This window comes from Lonchura striata, chromosome 3 (assembly GCF_050655825.1).
Source record: "Lonchura striata isolate lonStrDom1 chromosome 3, ASM5065582v1, whole genome shotgun sequence".
Classification (NCBI taxonomy): domain Eukaryota; kingdom Metazoa; phylum Chordata; class Aves; order Passeriformes; family Estrildidae; genus Lonchura; species Lonchura striata.
The window spans coordinates 79,627,219-79,644,234 of NC_140705.1; the positions used below are offsets into that span (position 1 = coordinate 79,627,219).

Sequence of the window (17,016 nt, forward strand, 5' to 3'; positions counted from 1 at the left end):
GAGGAATGCATTCAATACTCCTGAAAATTGTCAATTTTCAACTAGTATGTTCTGACTACTTATCAGAGACTACTAGATACTGATTTTTTCCTTATTTCAGAGCTATATTGAAGGAAGTGATTATTTCCCCCTGCTGTGCTCTTGTGAATCCCCAACTGGAGTACTGTGCACAGTTCTGATGTCCCCAGTGTAAGAATGACACGGAACTGTCAGGGCCAGTTCAGAGGAGGACAGCAAAGCTGGTAAGGTCACTGGAACACATCCCCTGTGAAGACAGGCTGAAAGAGTTGGAGCTGTTCAGCCTGGAGAAAAGGTTACATGGAGATCTCAGAGCAATCTTCCAGCATGGGAAGGGACCTGTAGGGAAGCCAGAGAGAGACCCTTCAAGAACTGCAGTGCCAGGACAAAGAGTAAAGGATACAAGGGTCTGTTCCAGGTGAGGCACTGTAACAGCTTGTCTGGGGAGGCTGTGGATGCCCAACGCTGGCAGAGTTCAAAGCCAGTTCAAAAAGGCCTTGAGCAACCCTAGCGGAGGTGCCCCTGCCCCAGGCAAGGGGGATGGGACTAGATGATCTTCAAGGTTCATTCCAACCCCTTAACATTCTATGACTCTATTTGATATAGATAATTGTGGAGTTGCGTTATGTATATGTTTTATTATCCCTGTATTATGTATTGGTTCATTCCTTTGTACCCCCGTGTGCAACTTGGTTTATCCCCAGTTTTCCCGCCTTGTCCTCCCTTCCCGCCTCTCCAGTGGCTGTCCATCGCCCTGGAAGGGGCGCAGTCTTTCCCTTTACCCCCCCCCGGGTGCCTTGTCTATCACTCGGTGCCCCTTCCCATCCATCCAGAAGCTTCTACTCAGGGCACCGGGTGATTGGGCGAGGACCTGGGGCTCCTCCCATATCTTTCCCCCATTGGACCCCACCATATCCCCCCATCCCGGAGCCACCCCCTATCCCTATCCCCATTGGTCGTTGGATACCCCTCCCTTACAGTTTATAAGCCAGTGCAAGCACCTTGTGCTTGTTCCTGTTGGCTGGCATCGTTCTAGGCTATTTGGCCCCGTTGGGCTACAATAAACTTGGACTTAGCCCCCAGCAGGATCCGCTCTTCATTTACCACCGCGAGGCTTGCTAGCGCTGCCGGGAACCCACAAAGGCACTCTCCAAACCCCAGCAGGGAGCGGCGGAGGGTGCCTCCATCGCCCACTCTCGCCCCAGAGAAGAGCTAGCCGGGGCTGAGACAAAGGGAACCGAGGCGGGAGCGCGGCAGCTGGCGCCCAACGAGCGGCCCCATTTTTGCGGCGTTGGACCCCTCGTTTGAGGATTTTAGGGTCGTGCGGACCCGAAGAATCGTCCTCCTGGCCGTCAGCTACCCCGGCGGGAGCAGACCCACGTTCTAGTGGGTGGCGCTCTCGGGGACAGGATCGGCAGCTCTGGAACGCACCTCCGGAGTCGATCCTCTCGCGGCGGAATCCTACGATTGGTTTTCCTTTTCCACCCTTCCCTCTCGGACCCCTTTGGTTTGTGAGTATAGGGGCCCCTGGGGCTTTCCCGGTCCTTTTTTTGGTTGGTTCCTTTCCCCTAGGTTTTAGGGAAAGGATCCCTTTTTGGTGGGTTTCCTTTTCCCCGGGGTTCGGGGAAAAAATTCCTGTTTTGGTGCTTCCCTTTCCGGGCAGGAAGCGTAAGGACTGCGGCAAAGCCGGAAGTGTGGTCTTTTGTTTTTCGTTCGTGTTTTCCCAATCGTAGGCGCTGCGGCACGATTTAACATCTAACAGCATGGGTGCAAGGCTGTCCGTGCCGCAGAAGAGCATTTATTCCCAAGTTGTGGGTATCCTTTTAGTGGGGGGAATTAAGGTTAAAAAATCTGAAGTAAAACGGTTCGTTCAGTGGTTATCGCGGACTTTCCCTGACATTTCGCCAGCTAAATTATACCAAGTGCCCTTTTGGGACCAGGTAGAGAAAAAGATCCTGCGACAGTCGGATCTCTCTCTCTCCATATTCACCCATTTGGCTCTCCAAATTCGCGATATAATTAAATATCGCTACGAAAGTCTGCCACAGCCAGCCGCAAACAAACCGATCCCCAGTTCGGCGGGTAGTTCATATAACCCTACTCCGCTTCCCTGTCCCTCAGCCCAGTCGCTGCAGTACGATGCGGCGCTTGCCGCTGCGGCAGGGCGCAGGGCAGCTGCTGTCGCTGCTCCCGCAGCTACGGCTGCGGCAGGGCGCAGGGCAGCTGCTGTCGCTGCTCCCGAGGCTGCGACTGCGGCAGGCGCTGCGGGAAAACTGCAGCAAAACTCTCCCTCTCTCCCGAAGTTGGGTATTATCAGACAGGCATCCCGGCATTGCCCGCAGGCAGATTCTGGCCCCTCTGAGAATACCCTAGACACCCCGCAAAGCGGTGCAAGCACTGTATCTGCTTCTACCCGTTCCCCTTCTTCCCCGCGCTGTACAGCCCCGTCCCGTAGAGACTCCGTTCGTTTTCAGTTACTCCAGACCCCCGAAAATCCCTCATCCCCCATCCTCCATCCCCAAACCCCACAAAATGGCTTCCCTTCTCCCCCCTTCCCCAGGACACAAGATGGCGGTGACCGCGTGGGTTTTCCCGCCACTCGTGCTCCTTCTTCCCATGATCCCTGTCCTCCCCCCTCCCATAATCCCTTCCAGCAGACCAACCCCTTCTGCTCCCCGGATTTCTCCGCCCACCTCCCTCCTCCACCCCCTGCAGACTCCTCCTTCCTTGAATTATTCAACACCCCACCCTTCAGCTCCACCCCCGGGGAGGGGAGTCCCCACCATACCACTCCTCCTGCTCCAGACCACGCCTCGTCCCCTGGTTCCCACGACCCCACTTCCAGTTCCCACGCTTTCGGTTCCGGGGGGGGGAGCATGGGAACCCCGATCCACCCCAATCCCTACCTACCTTCTCGGCCGCACCTGTCACCTGTACCCCGCGGCGGGGGGGTAGGCCCCTTGCACAGTGGTCCCCCATCCCCCAGCAGACCATCAAAGAGCTCTGCAAGGCCAAGAAGGGGTTCGGGATGGAAAGCGAATACTTCCGAGGCTTATTAAAAGCAACCCTCTCCTCCAAAGAATATGTCCCAGCAGACATGCGAACTCTCTTCTCCTGTTTAATTACCCACGGAGAATTCCTCATCTGGGAGTCAGAGTGGAAGCAGGAGATCAGAGAGGTGTTACCTGACCTCTGGGCCAATGCAGATAGCTCTAGGGATGAGGATGGGGCTGTAATATCGCTAGACCACTTGTGCGGGGAGGGGGATTGGAAAATGGGGACCAAGCAGGCGGAAAAAATCCCCAGAGAGGCGCTGCAAGTCAGCACTAGGGCAGCAGAAAAGGCGTTTTTTAAGTTAAGACCCAGCGGTACGGTTATTAACTTCTTGTCCCTAAAGCAGGAACCCCTAGAACCTTTTGTCGCGTTCGTGGATCGCTTGCATTACGCGATGGAGGCTCAGGTCCCGGACGAGAGGCTGCGAGAGGGGATGCTTGCCACAGTTGCGAGGCAGAACGCTAACGACGCGTGCCGGCAAGCCATCCTCAGTCTGCCCCTGGACCCTGAGCCTACCCTTCAAAGCATGCTGCAAGTCTGTGCGAGGAAGGTGACAGTTCCTGCTAAAGACATTCCAGAGACTCCTAAACCACCTACTAGGAGTGTAGCCTTCGTTAAAGCCGTGACACCGCCAGCCACCCCTTCTCCAGATCGCCGCCCTACAGGAGCACCCCCGAGGGGACAACAGCACCATCAGGCCTGCAATCTATGTAGGCAGAAGGGACATTGGGCTTCCCAATGCCCGCTGAGGGACGAGTTTTTTAGGTTTAAACAGCAGCGACAAGAAAAGAGTGCCCCCAACTTGGGGGGAAAACAAAAAAACTGAGTCATCAGCGCAGTCCCTCCCTGCGCGAGGACATAAATATGGTGGGTTCTATAACATCAGAGGAGGGGAGGGACGACTACCTGCAATGCCCACCTGAGGACATTTCACTGGACTTGACACACCGGATTATGGCTGACAAACCAGCCTATATGAGGGAAGATGTAGATTTCATTCCCACTGCCTGGCTGGGTCGAGGCCCGAACCAGCCCAAGCCGATACTTAACATCGTATCTGGTTTCTCCCCATATAGGTTGGCCCTGACTGAGGCTCTGCACCTAAGGGACAGCGACTGTCACTCCATCGCTGTCGACACAGGGGACCCGGGAACCTGGAGGAACCTCCACAGTAAGTACATCGTTCTTGGGGACACAAAATTCACGCCTCTCGAAGTCACTATTGCACCATCCCTGACATCCAGAAACACCGAGCGATTAGTGGTGTGGCTGCACTGCTCCCATCCTCCGGTCTTCCTTCCCAAGGGCCAAATCATCGCCCAGGCCATTCCAGCATCTGGGCCCCCGACACACCCTGAGGATCTATGGAAGAAGTCAGCTAAGAAGAGCTACCAGGTGTGCCAGGCCCAGGTCATAGGGAAGGAAAGACCAAAGCTCTCCTGCTATATGCGGAAGGATGGGGAGTACAAACACCTAAGCGGTCTCCTGGATACAGGGGCAGACGTGACAGTCATTCCCGCACGGGATTGGCCGTCACGCTGGGAATTGCAAAACGTGGCGGGGAAAATTCAAGGTGTAGGGGGTTCTCAATTGGCAAAGCAATCAAAAAACATCATAAAATTTGAGGGGCCGAACGGACAATCGGCCTATTTACGCCCGTTCGTATTAGATTACACGGAACCCTTATGGGGGAGAGACCTGATGGCCCAGTGGGGGGTCACAATTAACATCCCGACCCCCCAGGTTTTTCGGGCAACAGTCACTGAGGAGCGTCCCACCCGGAAACTTAATTGGCTCACAGATACACCAGTGTGGGTAGAGCAGTGGCCACTCAATAAACAGAAATTAAAAGCGCTTCGGGAGCTCGTGAAGGAGCAACTCGCCAAAGGGAATATCCAGGAAACAACATCCCCCTGGAATTCCCCTGTCTTTGTCCTGAAAAAACCTGGCAAAGACGAGTGGCGCCTCCTTCATGACCTTCGCGCCATCAACAATGTAATAGAAGACATGGGTCCTCTCCAGCCAGGGATGTCGTCCCCCACGATGTTACCAGAAAATTGGGAATTGGCTGTCATTGACATCAAAAATTGTTTTTTCCAAATTCCCCTACACCCTGATGATGCGCCACGGTTCACCTTCTCGGTTCCTTCCATCAACCGAGAAGCCCCAATGGAGAGATACCACTGGAAAGTTCTTCCCCAAGGCATAAAAGTCAGCCCAAGCATTTGCCAGTGGTACGTCTCTTCATTGCTGTCCCCTGTGCGTGCAGCCACCGAGGGCGTGATCATCCAGCATTACATGGATGATATTCTTATTTGTGCCCCCAACAGCGATTTACTTACACACGCGCTTGAACTGACAACCAGTGCGTTGGTTGCTGTAGGGTTCGAGCTGCGAGAAGATAAGATTCAAAGAATGCCACCTTGGAAGTACCTGGGTTTGGAGATAAACAAGCGGACCATTGTTCCGCAGAAATTAGCCATAAAAAATTCAATTCGGACTCTAGCCGACGTGCAGCAACTGTGTAGGTCTTTAAATTGGGTGAGACCCTGGTTAGGTATTAACAACGAAGACCTAGCCCCTCTTTTCAATTTATTGAAAGGGGGGGAAGAGCCTAGTTCTCCCAGGGAACTCACTCCAGAGGCCAAAGCTGCTTTGCAGAAGGTTCAGGAGGCAATGTCTGCCAGGCAGGCCCACAGGTACGATTCGGGCCTGCCCTTCAGATTCATCATATTGGGCAGACTGCCACACCTCCACGGTGTCATCTTTCAATGGGCAGACACCCTAGGAAAGGGCAAGGATCAGGACAAAAGGGACCCACTCTCCATCATAGAGTGGGTATTCCTGAGTCATTCACGATCCAAAAGGTTGACACGGCCACAAGAGCTGGTGGCAGAGCTAATCCGCAAAGCGAGAACGCGGATTCGGGAGCTGGCGGGGTGTGACTTTGATCACATCCACATTCCTTTGAAATTGGAATCGGGCCAATTCACAAAGGCAATGTTGGAACACCTGCTGCAAGAGAATGAATCATTGCAGTTTGCACTGGACAGCTACACCGGAAAAATTTCTGTTTTGAGACCGGCCCACAAAATTTTCAATTCGGAAATCCAATTCACTCAGTCAACAAAACAAATTCGGAGCAAAAAACCCTTAAAGGCTCTAACAGTTTTTACAGACGCGTCCGGAAGGTCCCACAAGTCAGTAGTGACTTGGAAAGATCCTCAAACTCAGCAGTGGGAGACAGATGTTGTTGAGGTGGAAGGATCCCCTCAAGTAGCTGAGTTGGCCGCAGTCGTTAGAGCTTTTGTGCGGTTCTCTGAACCTTTTAATTTGGTAACCGATTCGGCCTATGTAGCGGGTGTAGTGTCTAGAGCACAGGACGCAATCCTGCAAGGTGTCTCCAACGATGCCCTTAACAGGTTGCTCTCAAAGCTGATAAGGCTAGTCTCCCACCGAGAGCAACCGTTTTATGTGATGCATATCAGGTCACACACCGACCTGCCGAGGTTCTTGGCGGAGGGCAATTGGCGTGCCGATTCCCTCGCTGCCGCCCCCGCACAGCTGGCGCCGCTCCCGGACAAGTTCCAGCAAGCAAAGATCAGCCACCAGCTTTACCACCAAAATGCGCCTAGTCTGGTCCGGCAGTTCCATCTAACCCGGGACCAGGCCAAGGCCATTGTGGCCACATGCCCGTCCTGTAAGTCGCTCCCTCTACCATCGGTGAGCGCAGGGGCTAATCCTAGGGGTCTAAAGTCCTGTGAGGTGTGGCAGATGGACGTTACTCATATCCCCTCCTTCGGGAGGATGAAGTACGTCCATGTCTCCATAGACACCTTCTCTGGAGCAGTTTTCGCCTCTGCCCACACAGGGGAGAAGGCCAAGGAAGTAGAGAAACACCTGATACAAGCCTTCTCCATGCTGGGCGTCCCAAAACAGATAAAAACAGACAATGCCCCCGGGTACACGTCCAAGGAATTCGCAGGCTTCCTGCAGCAATGGGGAATAGAACATAAAACTGGCATCGCCTATTCCCCGACAGGTCAAGCCGTGGTAGAGAGGACTCATCAAAGCATCAAAAGGATGCTTAAACAACAACAGTCGTCAGCTAAAAATGAGTCCCCCCAGGTTCAGTTGGCGCGGGCCCTTTTTACCATCAATTTCTTAAACTGTTCCTTCGAGTGCCTCAACCCCCCCATCGCGAGGCATTTCAATTCCTATGAGCAGAGCAAGGTCAGGGAAAAGCCGCCAGTTCTCATTAAAGACCCTGAGACCTGGCGGCAGGAAGGACCCTATGACTTGGTCACCTGGGGACGGGGGTACGCTTGCGTATCCACGCCCTCAGGCCTGAGATGGGTCCCTTCCAAATTCGTCAGACCATATGTCCCTAAGACCCAGAAGAAAAAACCGGACAGTCCTCAAGTTGGGTACGCCGCCCTCCGACGGTGGAAAAGGTCCCCCTCACCTGGTCCCCCCTCTTCCCTCTCTGGCTCCTGGGATTCTCTGTTCCCCTTTGAGTTAGACCTCCCCTACCTCAACTATTAATTTCAGTTGCTTTTTAAAAAAACAAGACTTTTGCTGCTGCTGGGACTCATTGTGTTTATTACAGGCTTTAGCGTAGTGATAAACTGGAACCCTTGAACAAGGAAGGGTTCCAAGAAGAAGAACTTCCTAAAAAAAAACAACATCTAGTTTCAAGATGAGCCCAGAAACTGTGCAGCCCCCGTTTAAAGACTTACTTTATCCTCTTCACCTTTCTTTCTTTTTAAACAAAAAAAGGAGGAGATGTGGAGTTGCGTTATGTATATGTTTTATTATCCCTGTATTATGTATTGGTTCATTCCTTTGTACCCCCGTGTGCAACTTGGTTTATCCCCAGTTTTCCCGCCTTGTCCTCCCTTCCCGCCTCTCCAGTGGCTGTCCATCGCCCTGGAAGGGGCGCAGTCTTTCCCTTTACCCCCCCCGGGTGCCTTGTCTATCACTCGGTGCCCCTTCCCATCCATCCAGAAGCTTCTACTCAGGGCACCGGGTGATTGGGCGAGGACCTGGGGCTCCCCCCATATCCTTCCCCCATTGGACCCCACCATATCCCCCCATCCCGGAGCCACCCCCTATCCCTATCCCCATTGGTCGTTGGATACCCCTCCCTTACAGTTTATAAGCCAGTGCAAGCACCTTGTGCTTGTTCCTGTTGGCTGGCATCGTTCTAGGATATTTGGCCCCGTTGGGCTACAATAAACTTGGACTTAGCCCCCAGCAGGATCCGCTCTTCATTTACCACCGCGAGGCTTGCTAGCGCTGCCGGGAACCCACAAAGGCACTCTCCAAACCCCAGCAGGGAGCGGCGGAGGGTGCCTCCATCGCCCACTCTCGCCCCAGAGAAGAGCTAGCCGGGGCTGAGACAAAGGGAACCGGGGCGGGAGCGCGGCAGATAATTTATAGACTGTCTCAGTACAAAAGGTACTTAAAAGAAGTGCAGTTTGTTTCGTTTTTTTCTGGAGATATACTGTCCTGGCTAGAAAGACCACCAAAATATGCTGTCATTTTCAAACTCAATACCGCTTTCAGATTACTTCTTTTCAGGATAAAAGTTCTTTTTTTTTTCTCTAGACAAAAATAAAAGTCCAAAAATACACTAATTTTATGTTGTGTGGTACACAAGAACAGAAAGTATCCTTACTTTTCAGATCTTTGAGCAACAAAGGGAAAAAATTTGTTTTCAAAAAAGAGATTAACTGAAAGAAACCTACAATAGGAATAGTTTGGTCCACAATCCAAGCTGTTTCTAATTAGAAGGTAGGAAAACATACACTCTCACATTTTGCTCACCAAGGGAATAAAGCCACATACAAATCACAGTCATATGAAATAAGGCACTGTAAATATTTGTTGAATTTAATAATTACACTGTCTGTCTTGGACAAACCCTTGCTTTGTGACCCTGGAAGACAGCAAAATGTTAGTAAAGAAAACTGTAGTTATCCAATATGAAATAGAAAATAGATCTATAAACACTTCTAGCAGGTTGTTTTCAAATCCAGATTTCAAATCATAAAACACTTAAGGTTTGAAGGAACCTCTGGAGATTATCTAAGCAACTTATGCTCAGTTGTGTCCATGTTACAGGAATATTAATAACCAACATATGAAAAATTTCCTTTTTTCATCTTAGTAAACATGATTCTGCCTTTTTTTTTTTCCCGTACAGTAGCAAAATGTGTCTGTTTATGCTACAAAACATCATATTGCTACATGAAAGTCAAAACAATTGTGCAGTTTGTCCAGAAACAGAATTTCAATAAAGTATGAAATCTTAATAGGACTTAATAATACCTTCTAGAATGATAATTAGTTTCACTATGGTCAAAATCAGACACTCTACTATCTATTTTGTTGGTGAAAACCAATAGTAATTCCTAAAAAGTCAATAGATGTATGACAGTCTATATTAGTATAGATGAGACATGAGGGTCCATGAAGATCTTCTCCCCAGGGAGAAGACTTAGGCCTAAAATTCCTGTCTAAAGTCTCCAGAAGTGTATAAACATCCATAAATTCCAAAGAAATAAGGGAAGTAATCTTAATATTTTAGAACATTAAAACTTCTTCCAGATCCTTTCTTCTGAAGCTTGCAGAGTACTAACATATATATGAAATCCATTCTTTTTTTACAAAGTTTTTTAAGCTAATAAATTCTCAAGGCAAGATTAAGAAAAAACAGAAGAAAAACAAAAATAAGGAAAGAAAGACAAACACTCATGGTAGCCTGCTGCTTCTCTGCCTTCTCAGCTTCCTCATTAAGCTGCTTTTGAAAGGCTTCCTGGAGAGATTTCATTTCCCTAGGTTATTGAAAACACAGAATACAAACTTCAACACAAGTGTCCACTAGGAAATACTTATTCAGATTTAAAAATTGACCTTTAATTATTCAGAGTAGGAAACAGATTACTTTGTGAGTCTCCCAAATTAAATCATAACGGCTCCATGAAGTATAGTGCCAATGCAAAATAAAAATCAATCTATGATGCAAAGTGGCCACCGTTTATGTCTGCTGAATGGCCTGCTGTGCAAAACATCTGGTAGTGCATAATTTCTAACAAAAATGATTCACACCAAAAAAGTGAGAAAAGTAGGCAAGTGAAAATCCACTGTCATCGAGACATACTATTATCAATAAGAACTAGCTTATATCTGCTTTAAAATAAACAAATAAATCATGCTCTGGTAAAATTCAACCTCATATGGCACCTTCTAGAGACAAGCAACAAAAAATTCAGTAGAAGACTCTGGTATAAAAATAAAAAAGAGCAGGATAATTGCTTGGATTTGGTTTATTTGAATCAAGTGAAAACCCTCTGCATTACTGATTCAGCCGGAGATTTTCTCTAAATTGTGGGAATTTTCTACCCACAGCACATGAAACAATTCGGAGATGTAGCAAAGTAGTAAAATGACATATTTCATAGGAACTGTAGGGCTTTTGGAGGATTGCTGCTTGCATGGATAAACTCTCAATGAAGACCAAGACAACTGGATTTACAGACAGTAACATACAATAATTTAGTCCTGTGAAAACTAAACTGAAGGGAAACCACATAATTTTAAAAGAACTTGCCACCTGTTAGATAATTTTTTTTAGCTGATAACCCCGAGTACTTTCAGCAATTTTGGCAACACTAGTATAAAACAGATTTAATTAAAAGAGTGATTGAGCAGCATGAAAACAATATACCATCAGCACTAAAAGATGCCATCGTTGCACAGTGTTGATGATACACAGAATAAAACTGGGGGCATTATAGTAAGTGACTAAGTTTTACTTGGAACTTGGGTATTATTGAACAATTTGCACAAAAGGAATTTAAAAAAAAATCTATTCTGAAGTCAACAGAACATTTACTTACAAAAGCTGACATTCTAGTACTCTAAACTTTACTGTATTGTAGAGTATAATCAAAGTTGTGCTCAGACCAAGTCTGCAGCTCATGTTTGTTCAAAGAAAGATCACAACATTAATATTGGGATATGTTTTGAATTTTGGCTTCAACACAATAGATTTAAGCATAATATTATGTTCTTTTTTCTTCATTTACTGCAGATACAAGGTAGCCTGAGGACCCTGGCAAATAAACTGTGACCCTTCCCCAGTGAAATTCTATGAGGAAGATTCCCTGGCACATTTTAAATTCCTCTTTCATACGTTGAACTTTTACACCTCTCTGGAAATGAAATCTAGTAAGTATGTAAACTGCTGGCAACAGTAGTAGCCCCAAAGCATTTCCTTGCAGTATACTGTAAAAACCTTTCATTTTCTGAATGATGGAGTGGGCTGCTCAGCAGCAGATTGCACTTTTTATTTCTGGGAACTGCTCTTGTGCAGTGCATTCGATGTCTCAGAAGCAAAATCAAGATATATTTTAGGGTGGAACTTGAGAGACTGCAAGTGGTGATTTACAGAGGAGATTAGGAAGAATATTTGAAATACGTAATAAAATTTTCTTTCAGCAGACTCAATTTTCCCATATGCAACTAAGATCTATTTACTAAACAGTCCATTAATACTTTTAATCAATTCATGTCTCAATTTTATAAAGGAAAATTGCACAACAATCAAACCACCACAAAACTGCATTCATGTATGATGACGGATTTTGTCTGTGTGAAGGACAGCTATGATGCTGAGATGTTACACCTTCAGTCATATCCAAGCCACATATGTATTTAAATAGGACAGTAGCTAAAGTCTTTCCTCTAGAATTTATTTGTCTGGAATACCTGAAAGATTGTTATGGATCACAGTAAAAATAAGAAATTCCACTGGTATTGTATTGCAGACCTTATATATTGGGTATTTAAGATATAAAGGTAATTTTCTCACAAGGTAGCAATGCAATTTTATTCATACTTTCATGTGTGCATCTACACTGAATGTAGATGTAAGATGGCCATGGAATTTAATTATTGCATTTCCAACAATGAAGGAAGTATGAACTTCAATAATTTTTCTTATTAAACATTTTTCCTAGGGAGAAATATGAAGTATAGATGCACTCATTATATACTATTTTTCCAGCAAAAGTGGTCACTATATTAGTTATGTTTTCTTGTTACTAAAATTGTATTGATGTTGCTGTTTGTTGGGCTGAATTTTAAAAATGAAGAGACAGAATGATGAGACTTACTCACAATGAAGCACTAGGGAAATTGAGACTAAGGACTAAGGAATGCAAGTTCCCAGCCATGAGAAATAACTTTTTAAGTGCTCAATGAATAATTTGAAATTAATACTTCTTTCTCTTTCTAACTCCATTCATCACTAATACCCAGTGGAAGTATTCCTGTTTGCACATGGACTAATGATTTTGAGTGTCTACACATATAAATATTTAATTAAGAGCTTTGAATAAATGTCATCATATCCAAACTTAGAGATTTAGACACTTTAGTCATTTAATTTTCTAAAAATCCTGAATTTATTTTTTAAGGAATATTTCATGACTAAAATTTCCTTTAAATTTCAATGTCTTTCTTTAGCAGATATCTCACCATACCATTTTAATACATTTTCCTATCATATGTCAAACATCAGTAAATTCATCATTTGTTTCAAAAAGAGTATTTTCTGCCTTTATTTTACTGTTACAATTAGCAGATTCTGGAATACAGCAGTGTTTATAGTAAAAGGAAAGGTGAAATTTGCTAGTCTGACAGCTTTTAGTCAGGAAATGGAAAGAAAAAGAAGGAAGTGAGGGTTTTACCTTTGGTTTTGGCCAATTTCCAGAAGTTTCTGTACATCAGTTTTGGTTGATGCTTCATCATTTTTTAAAGACTGATAGCAACAACAACAAAAAAAAAAAAAAAAAAACAAAACCAACCAAACAAAAAAAAAACCCAGAAAACTCTATTAAAGAGATCCTTTTTATTAATAATCTGTAAAAGTATTTAGCCCTTGTTCCTAAAATGGTGAATTGCAGACATTACCACTTAAGAAAATTGGAAGAATAGTCTGATTTTTCTTTACTGTAGCTCAAACACAGTTAACCATACACAGCTCTGTATTTCTGAAACAGTAAATGTGAGATAAATGCAAGCAGATTTAGAAACAGATGAATGACTGAAAGCATTAGAATTTTATGACCAAGTTAAGTGTATATATACAGAAGATAATACTACAGCTCTTTGCCTATACCAAGATCTCTGTAGTGTTGAGTTTAAAATATTTCACAGTGTAATTTTGCTGAATATTACCTTCAACTGTGCTACATTCTAAAAGAAATTTGCTACAAGGAGAGCATATTTCTCTAAAAAATAAAAAAAAGTCTGCAGTAATGGTGATAACACACTCAAAAAACCCCCAAATTAAACCCAACTCCCAAACCAAAAACCCCAAAGATCAAAAGGTTGATTAATTAAAACCAGGGAAGTCTGGAACATAAGAAAATATAACATAATACTATAATATAGCCCGGTACTGATACACACCACTGGTATTCTCCTGAGAACAGATAAGAGTGCTTCTTCTCCTTTCATTTTTCCCAGCTAGCTTACAAAGATGTATTGTCAGAAAAATAATTTATTTTAAAATGGCATGAAATACAGAGACCAATTTCAACTGATAATGAGTCTAAATGTTTTCAGCAGACCAACAGACTCTACTGGGAAAAGACAGGTGCTCCCTCAGCTGAATATCTGGACCTCAAATCCAGGGAAACACTTTCAATTTAGTTTTTCCTCTGAGGAGCTGATTTGAGTTCAGAGTTAGTTTATTGCCCTTTCAGTCTAACCATGGCATAGCAGTTAAATGAAAACGAGTCTCAGCTCTCACTTCAGGCTCATCTAGCACAGATTGTCAGCCAAATTTGTAAATCAATGCCCTGCAGTAAATCCAGTCAGACTGTGTAGGTGACATGTCAGAAAGGTAAACTGAGCAACTAAATTAAGTTGAGTGTATGGAATTCAGCAGCAAAGATCCAACCTGCAACAGCAAAGGCCATCCTTTTCAGTAGCTGCCAGTACAAATGTGAGTCAAGGGGCCAGAGGGGGATATAATTGGGATAGTAGATTATTACGTATTTCATTTAAGATTTTAAAATTAGTTAAGAAACTAAGTTAGCTAGCAAAGATCATGTATCTCAGTTAAAGAGTAAAAAATACATTAAGAAAGAGAAGCTAGATGTGACAAAGACAGATGAAGCAATTGTGAAGAAGCAGAGACCATAGAAATACCTCACTTCAGGAATAATCCAACAGTTAAGAGAGGCTTGGACTGTGACTAGCAGGTCAAAAGGTCCTGCTAACTGGCTATAGGCTAAGAGCTCACCATGAGGAAGACAACTTTCTTCCTCCCATACGACCCCTCCCCAATTTCAAACTCCCACCAACACAATTCAGCTGTAATGGATATTCAGCTGATTATAATACGAAGTGGGCAGGTAATGATGATGTATTATGTGTCCTTAGAAACTGCCTGGATACATAAAATCTTTTCTGTAAAAATAGAGGGCAGGAGTCTTGGACATGTATCTAGAAATGATTCCACGTTTGTCCAGCACTGCAATAAAATATCCTTCTTTTCAACTTTAATTAGCTGAAGAGTCGTCTGTCCATGCTTCAAATGTGTCAGCCCCATTAATACTCTGTATTTCTTGTCCTTCCCTTCCTTCTTCTATGTTCTATTTTCATATTTTCTTTATTTTTATTGAGTTGATAAAGGCCCAAACACATTAGGATGAAAATTTCTATGAAACTATCAGGTTTATGTTTAATAGAAGATCAACAAAATAAACAAAATAATAATTATTCACATATTTAATGATTTTTAAAAAGAAACATATTTTTTGTAATTAAAAGACACCAAAAAGAAAATGTTGAGGTAATTAAGTAATCTTACAGATAACTGAGACAGAATCTAACCTGGAGGTTTACTTTAATTCCCTGAAGTTCTTTAGAAGTCTTTAACAGTTGATGAAGTATGTTGCTCCTCTCTTTAAAGACTTCTTTCAGTTGTCTTTCCAGCTCTTCATAGCCCTGTCTAACAGAAAGAGTAAAAACATGAGATCATTTCACAACATTTGTCCATGCAATTGAAAACATATCATAGTTCATCCAAATTTAATCCCAACACCCTGTGTAGATTTCATGGGCACTATGTCCCCTTGCTCACCTGTAGAACTTAAGTTTTCCTAATATTGATGAGTAGATGTTTTATACATTAAAATGATGTCGTGATTCTGTGTGAGCAAATTACCAGATTGAAACACTGCAAATGATGGATTGTCTGTGATGAACAGGAGACATAAAGGGATGTATTTAGCATGAGTGACAGTGTGAGATTTTTCTTACCTTAAAACATATACAAGAAACAAAGCAAAACTTGGTAAGTATGAAGATTTGAGACATCAGTAAGAACAATTCATATCAATTATAACTTGCTAAATGAAACACAGCACTCCTTTAACACAAACACCTTAGTATAAAGCATAGATTAATAAAAATTAGGTGTTACCAGCCACTTTTGCACAAGAAGCCTAGTCCCAGATGATAAGCAAATGGTTGATGCTATGCCTAATGCTAACTGCTCTTGGAGAAAAACAAAAACAAGTGGACTGTGATGATAAGGGAAAGGAATGTGAGCGAATGGGTTTGGCTAACTGCTTTTTCTGCAGGACAAGGTCTTAACCCGCATGCACTAAGCAATACTGAAGAATGCTTACTAGCTGCTACTGGTTGTTTTTATGACTAATAGAAGACCTGTCACAAAGCACAGAAAAATGTAATAAAAGAATAGTAACATAATTATTGCACAATAGAATAGGAACATAATTATTGCACAATGTCAGATGAAGTATAACTGATACAGCAATAAGGTGTGCAATAATGCAAGTAAGCATTAGCAAAATAGGTGTGATGAATGTATTGGATAAGAATAGTGTGCCACATTTGTAACAGAAGATAAGAAAACCACAAGTTAGTCAGACTCCAATCCCTTAAGACTGTAACTTTAGATAAACAAACAAACAGGGCAGGTGCCAAACTCGTAAACCAATAAATAACCACTGTAAGATGAGCACAACAGAGATGCACATGGAGGTGTGGCGTTAACCATGATGCCTATACAACTTAGGTCAACGTTACGAGGTGCTTATACAACCTGAGTAACAAGACATCAATATAATCTGAATTATAACTTTCTACACTTACATAACCTAAAACCTTTTTATATTTATATAACTTAAATCATAGCTTTTTATACCAATATAACCTGATATAAACTTTCTATACAATGTGCATAAATATACCACAGCACTTGACAAAGGTGGGTGAGCTAGGTGGAGATATCCCCCTCACCCACCAGCGCTGCAATAAGCAAATACCTGCTCTATAGACATCAGTCTTTGGGGATTTATTTCCAGCCTATCTTTTTGGTATGAACCCCCTGCATGCCACATGCTCCCAATGACCAGGCCAATAAAGGTGTGCTTTACTTTACAGCTCCTTACAGTGAACTGGAATTCTTTGAATCATAAAGTTTAACTCATTCTGTAATTTCTTCTCACTTAAATCTTACAGTATGAACTAGAACTGACAAATATGCTCAGGGGAATCAAACTTAGTTATTAATTAATGGATAAGTAAAAAAGCCTATCCTTTTCAAAATGGAACTTTTACTTGGAATGAAACCTTTTATTTTCAAGTTTTTATAAAATTCCCAATGAAGTAAATTCAATCCATATTGCTTGAGGTTAAATGAAATGCAGATCCAGCTCTCATATTCCATTTCAGAAAAACAGGTAAACTTCACAATTAATGCTAATTCAACATACTTTTTAATTTAAAATTGCTGTTTTGATAAACACCAAACAGTGAATTTAAAGACCTTTTCCTCTTGCAACTTAATTTTTTTTTTCTTTCATGCAGTACTTCTAGCTCTAAAAAGGGGGAAAA

At 43.7% G+C, this 17,016-nt stretch overlaps 1 long non-coding RNA gene across 1 annotated transcript; it reads right to left on the reverse strand.

Annotated features, from left to right (window-relative positions):
* Nucleotides 1–8,509: 8,509 nt before the first annotated feature.
* On the reverse strand, nucleotides 8,510–16,745 carry LOC144245997 (uncharacterized). The gene is made up of 3 exons (XR_013339593.2): nucleotides 14,986–16,745; nucleotides 12,831–12,901; nucleotides 8,510–9,911 (listed from the first exon to the last, which is right to left on the reverse strand). It is a non-coding gene; the product is annotated as an uncharacterized LOC144245997 (long non-coding RNA).
* Nucleotides 16,746–17,016: the final 271 nt, after the last annotated feature.